The sequence below is a fragment of the Triticum urartu genome, chromosome 6A (genome assembly GCF_056163025.1).
Source record: "Triticum urartu cultivar PI428250 chromosome 6A, HENAU_Tu73, whole genome shotgun sequence".
Classification (NCBI taxonomy): domain Eukaryota; kingdom Viridiplantae; phylum Streptophyta; class Magnoliopsida; order Poales; family Poaceae; genus Triticum; species Triticum urartu.
Window position 1 is genome coordinate 220,223,337 of NC_141878.1, and position 6,508 is coordinate 220,229,844.

Sequence of the window (6,508 nt, forward strand, 5' to 3'; positions counted from 1 at the left end):
CTTTTCAATTTATAAAAGTGGCAAACTTTTTCGAAAGCCTCACAATCTTTTTGTGGCAGTGCCAACTATTGCAATATATTTATGTGGCCAAATCCCACATTTTACCGAATCCTTTTTGGAGCTCAAGTATTGCAAAAAACATTTTTTTTGTAAAGAGAAAAGAGCAAGAAAAAGGGGGAAGAGGAGAAGAGAGAAGCTCCCCTTGCCCCACTGGGCTCTAGCCCACCCCAGCAGTCAGCCCACCTATCCCCACCCAAGCCGGCCCAGCACTTGCCTCCCCCGGTCGCCTTCTCCCTCTCCTGTACAACCGACCGGGGGCACGACCGACGCGCGCAGCCGCACCAGCTCGCCGGCGTGGAGGGGATAAGGCCGAGCCCCCTTGGCCTCGTCAGCTCCCCCCTCCCTGCGCGGATATTTCCCTCTCTCCCTCGCTACTCTCCTCTCCCCTTCCAATCTCATCCGCGCCCGAACACCACCACGGCTACATCGTCGCCATTGCCATGCCCTCGGCCCCCTCCCTTGCCACACCGACCTGGCCGGGAGCTCCGCCGCGTCGTCGCTCGCCGGTCCCGCCCACCAGCACGAGGCCGCGGCGCCCCCATCGACGGATCGACGCCGCTCCTCCGTTCGGCCAACGCCGCGACCACCGCGTCGTCCTGCCCTCGCGTCCCCGACTCCTCTCCGGCCGGCCTCCCAAGCGCGCCCCCGACCTTCCTGGGGTGAGCCACTCATGTTTCCCCCTTCTCCCCTACTCACCGTCGCCGTAGGACGACTGCCCCGCCATGGCCGAAGCTCTCTGTGAGCTCGTGCTCACCGTTGGCCATGGCCGCCTCCTGGCCCTGCCCGCTCGCGCCAGGCTCCCCCATCGCGCTTCCCCCGGAGCCCCCTTCCCCGCCGAGCCGCTCACCGACCTCACCGCGCCGCCCAGCGGGCTCCCCCGTCGCCGGTAGCCTCGCGCGCGCACGAGCGCAGCGCCCCTCGGGCACGGGCGCCCGCACCCGTTAACACCCGCCCCGCTGGGCTGGCCTGGTGCCACTGCCAGCGGGCCCCTGTTGCCCTGTTTTTTTTAAAAAAATAAAATAAAATATATATAGAAATAAATTAATTAGTTAATTAATTAATTAATTAGTTAATTAGCTTAATTGACTCGGGATTAATTAGCCTAATCACTAGTTTAGTTAACTAAACTGTTAGGGTAGGCTAGTCAGTGCATGACAGGAGGACCCCACCCCCTGTTGACCAGTCAAACATTGACTGGTCAACTGGGTCCCTCTGGCCCACCTGTCAGTCACTGGGTACACTTTTGTGTACACTGTGTTGGGTGCGCCTAGCAATTTAGCAATTATTTTCGAATTAAAAATAATTTCAGAAATTAGTAAAATCTATAGAAAATCATATCTTTTAATCCGTAACTCGGATGAAAAAACTTTGTACATGAAAGTTGCTCAAAACGACGAGACGAATTCGGATACGCAGCCCGTTCGTCCGCCACGCGTCCCTAGCATAGTGAACCTGCAACATTTCACCCTCTGTTTCATTTGTCCGAAAACGCGAAACACCGGGGATACTTCCTCGGATGTTTCCCCCCTTCACCGGTATCACCTCATACCGCGATAGGGCACCCCTAGCACCGATACTTGTCATGTCATGCATCGCTACGCATCTGTTTGCTTAAATATTTATTGTTTCTCCCCCCCTCTTCTCTCGCTAGACACCGGGACCGACGCCGCCGCTACCCAGTACGACTACGGAGTTGACGACCACTCTCTCTTGCCAGAGCAACCAGGCAAGCCCCCCCTTTGATCACCAGATATCGCCTACTCTTCTCTATACTGCTTGCATTAGAGTAGCGTAGCATGTTACTGCTTCCCGTTAATCCTATACTGATGCATAGCCTGTCCTTGCTACTACTGTTGATACCTTTACCTGCAATCCTAATGCTTAGTATAGGATGCTAGTATTTCCATCTGTGGCCCTACATTCTTGTCCGTCTGCTGTGCTATACTATCGGGCCGTGATTACTCGGGAGGTGATCACGGGTATATACTATTTACTTTATACATGATACATGTGGTGATTAAAGACGGGTCGGCTTGAGGAGCACCCGCGAGTGGAGTTTTGAGGCGGAGCGGCAGGGCAGGTTCCGACCACCTAGGAGAGAGGTGGGCCTGGCCCTGGTCGGCGTTTGCGAATACTTAACACGCTTAACGAGATCTGGGTATTTGATCTGAGTCTGGCCATTTGGTCTATACGCACTAACCATCTACGCGGGAGTAGTTATGGGTATCCCCGCGTCGTGGTATCAGCCGAAGCCTTCGTGACGTCAGCGACTGAGTGGCGCGCGCCGGATTGGACTGGAAGGCCACTAGGCTAGGTCTGCTTTCGGCCGCGTTCGCAACGTGCAGGTGTGCTAAGGGCGATGGGCCCAGACCCCTGTGCGCTTAGGTTTAGACCGGCGTGTTGACCTCTCTGTTGTGCCTAGGTGGGGCTGCGACGTGTTGATCTTCCGAGGCCGGGCATGACCCAGGAAAGTGTGTCCGGCCAAATGGGATCGAGCGTGTTGGGGTATGTGGTGCACCCCTGCAGGGAAGTTAATCTATTCGAATAGCCGTGATCTTCGGTAACAGGACGATTTGGAGTTGTACCTTGACCTTATGACAACTAGAACCGGATACTTAATAAAACACACCCTTCCAAGTGCCAGATACAACCGGTGGTCGCTCTCTCACAGGGCGACGAGGGGAGGATCATCGGTTAGGATTATGCTATGCGATGCTACTTGGAGGTCTTCAGTCTACTCTCTTCTACATGCTGCAAGACGGAGGCTGCCAGAAGCGTAGTCTTCGAAAGTACTAGATATCCCCCTCTTATTCCGGCATTCTGCAGTTCAGTCCACATATGATAGCCTTATTCCAGTTGATACCAATGCATACATATGTAGTGTAGCTCCTTGCTTGCGAGTACTTTGGATGAGTACTCACGGTTGCTTTCTCCCTCTTTTCCCCTATTCCTTCTTCCTGGTTGTCGCAACCAGATGTTGGAGCCCAGGATCCAGACGCCACCGTCGACGACGACTCCTACTACACCGGAGGTGCCTACTACTACGTGATGCCCGCTGACGACGACCAGGAGTAGTTAGGAGGATCCCAGGCAGGAGGCCTGCGCCTCTTTCGATCTGTATCCCAGTTTGTGCTAGCCTTCTTAAGGCAAACTTGTTTAACTTATGTCTGTACTCAGATATTGTTGCTTCCGCTGACTCGTCTATGATCGAGCTCTTATATTCGAGCCCTCGAGGCCCCTGGCTTGTAATATGATGCTTGTATGACTTATTTTATTTGTAGAGTTGTGTTGTGATATCTTCCCGTGAGTCCTTGATCTTGATCGTACACATTTGCGTGCATGATTAGTGTACGGTCAAATCGGGGGCGTCACAAGTTGGTATCAGAGCTGACTGCCTGTAGGAACCCCCCTTCCACACTCCTTGGCCGAAGTCAAGTCTAGACATTGCAAAAACTTTTACTAACTTGGCCGTGTGCCTTACGGGCCCACGTCGCCATCGGGTGGTATTAGGATCTTTTACTCCTCGATCCATACTCTAGGACTCTGAACTCTCTCCTACTCGGGTTAAATGAATTTTGCTAAATCTAACATTAGGATCTCGTTATCACTTTCACCCGGAGAGCCCCTTATTACTGATGATCGTCTGCTGCACGTGAAGACCCTGAAGATACTCTCCGCTGTTAACCCGAGAACTTGTGTTCATCACGTTTGCAATTCCCCTTCCACCGTCAACCCTTATGGGTAACTACTTGCAGTTGTTATTCTTACATTCATCCATAGTTGATCTTGTTATTATAAGATACCCCGAAATACTCGTCGTTGTTTCGATACTCCTTGAGCTTACCGCCTTGCTGTTCCTTGTCACCTGGATACCCCTACGGATAATTCCTCGCACTTATCGAGTATCCGCTCATTCCCAGTTGTTCATGTGTTTCGCAAAAGACTTCGAAATACCATTCGATCTTCCAAAAATCTTGAGCATCCTATTGCTCTTGAAATTCTTGCTTGCTTGCATTATGGTTAATCCCATAAGTCTCGTAATCTTATTGGCATCTCTTGTCATTATCATTTTGAGTCCGTTGATTCAATTTGTTGCGAATGCTCGCAATTCTCAATCAGATCCTAGAATTCAACCTTCCGGCTCAGACGTCATTTTGAATAGGAGCTAGTTCTCGACCAATCAAATTGCCGTCGGTTGTGCCCCTAAGTCTATTCAACTTATCCATCCTTGATCAGATGCATCTGCTTCTGATCCTTCGATTTGGAATCATAATACCTTTGCATTTAAGCTTCGAATTATTCAGATGATTCCTCAACCTATTGCATTTGCATTCTTTCCTCTTATAGTTGAGTACCGATGCTCACATCAGATCCTTTGAGGACCACCGGATCCTTTGTTGGATTTTATCCGATAGCGTCCTTCATATTCAATCCCTTTGGAAGTTTTTTTCTCCATTGGTAAATCCTATCCTCTGATTGACCAACCATGCTCTGCTTTCAAGCTTGTGGTATTTACTATTGAAGCTTGTGGTATATGTTTCCACGATACCCTGACGGGTTGAACATATGCTTTTTTCTAATCTGTGTGAACCCGGAACTTACTACGGGTCATACTCTACTGGTGTTATGACGGATAAAATTGTCAACACCACAACTTCGTTGAAGGCGAGAAGTAAATGTAAGGTTATGCATTGAAGAAGTGGGAGTCGACCTTGAACTTTGTGTTCATGCCCATGGACACGATGTAGATCTTATTATTAAAGCTTCTCTTAAATTAAATTATACCTTTGGTATAGCTTCATCTTATATCCGGGATCTGGCCTTTTGCAATCATGGTTCCGACCATGTTCTTCTCTGATCCCATTTCTCGGGCAAGTTTAAGCACTTGTTTTCTGTAGATCAATACACCAGTCCAACCTTTACTTTGACCTGTCGTCGAGTATTACCCCCTGGTATCTCGAGATTATCATGGAACTGCATAACCTCTTATGAGTTCTTCATCAGGTATTACATTCTCACGGACTCCAATTTTTCACGGGCTTCGAGTTATGAAACACTCAAGGACACCGATAACGGAATCGAGTCTGCACTGCGATTCAACGAGGATTAGAGATCTTCATCGCTTACAAGTTTAATACTCCATGTCTGTCCTAGCCTGAACGGATACATCATTATCGTGCTAATTTTAATCATCAGCATTCTGAGCTCTTCAAGGGTATCAACTGAATTCATGATGAGAAATACCATCCTTGCCCCTGATGATTTGTGTTATCATCGGCCACTTTATTGCCTTCCCTCCAACACAAACTTGTTCATGTTTTGTGTTATACCTTGAGTTCCTTGCTATCCAGCATTTGTCCTTCTTTACCTTGGAACATTACCACCTTTTATGTCAAGAATGTCGTGGCAATTTTACCACCTCTTGAGAATTCTTGATATAGTAATATCTCTCGCCATTTGCGTTCATTTCTTGGTCTCCGTGTTGTTTCTAACCGGAATACCGACAAATGGTCTGTGATGTGTAAATTCTAAACTTCTAGCAACCCTATTGCTTTGAAGTTATTGATCTACAGTTTCTTTAGAAATTCTATTGCTTATTGAATCATCATTCGGACATTGATCGTGCTACCTAGTCCAGATTCCTGGGTGCACCCTTCTATCATTGTTCAGTTGAGTATGTTCCCCTCGAGCATACATCATTATATCATTGATCCGACAAATGATATTTCCTTGTTCACATAATTGTGGAGATCCATCTTTTGGAAATCTCGATGAATTGTCGCTGAGTTCATCAGCCACCTCCTCATTCTATCCTTGATTTAATAATGAACTCATGATTTGAAATTTGCTTCCACAGTTCAATTCCCGAGAATCTTACAATGTCATCTTGACAATTTGTGTTGCACCTTTTCTTCTCAGGCATCCTGAGTCTAAGGTTTCCTGACACCAATCGGATCTGAACCTCGGTCAGATATGATGGTTGGAACATATGACCAAGAGTTATATCATTGGTCTTTATATGACCCGGTAAGGTGATGTCATCCTAGCACACCTGACCGGAGGACCTAGTGTTATAGATTCCTTTTTAACAAGGTTAACCATTTTTTTCCATGAGGAAATTGAATGCCTTGTTTAATAAGTTATCCTGATGGATCCTTTGTGTATCCAAAGTCCGACCTTGCTCGAAGACCATGTCAATGCTATCTCGAAGCATGTATGTGGTACTCCGATCATCAATAATAACAATTGAATCACAATGATAATTTTTCTTTATCAAACTTATCCAAACACCGTCGTATGGGTGATGTCATGAAATTTCTCTCCCCTTACCTAAAGAGATTTCTACATTATATCCTGTCATGGATATTATGCTGTGTTTGTCCTTGGGAAGGATACATACCTGAAATATGTGTTTAAACACATTTTCCTTTCCATTGTTCTGCTTAAT

At 47.6% G+C, this 6,508-nt stretch overlaps 1 long non-coding RNA gene across 1 annotated transcript; it reads left to right on the top strand.

The window, feature by feature from the left end:
* The first annotated feature begins 361 nt into the window (after window positions 1-361).
* Window positions 362-3,334, top strand: LOC147964829 (uncharacterized). The gene is made up of 3 exons (XR_015607974.1): window positions 362-719; window positions 1,712-1,786; window positions 3,035-3,334. It is a non-coding gene; the product is annotated as an uncharacterized LOC147964829 (long non-coding RNA).
* The last annotated feature ends 3,174 nt before the right edge of the window (window positions 3,335-6,508 follow it).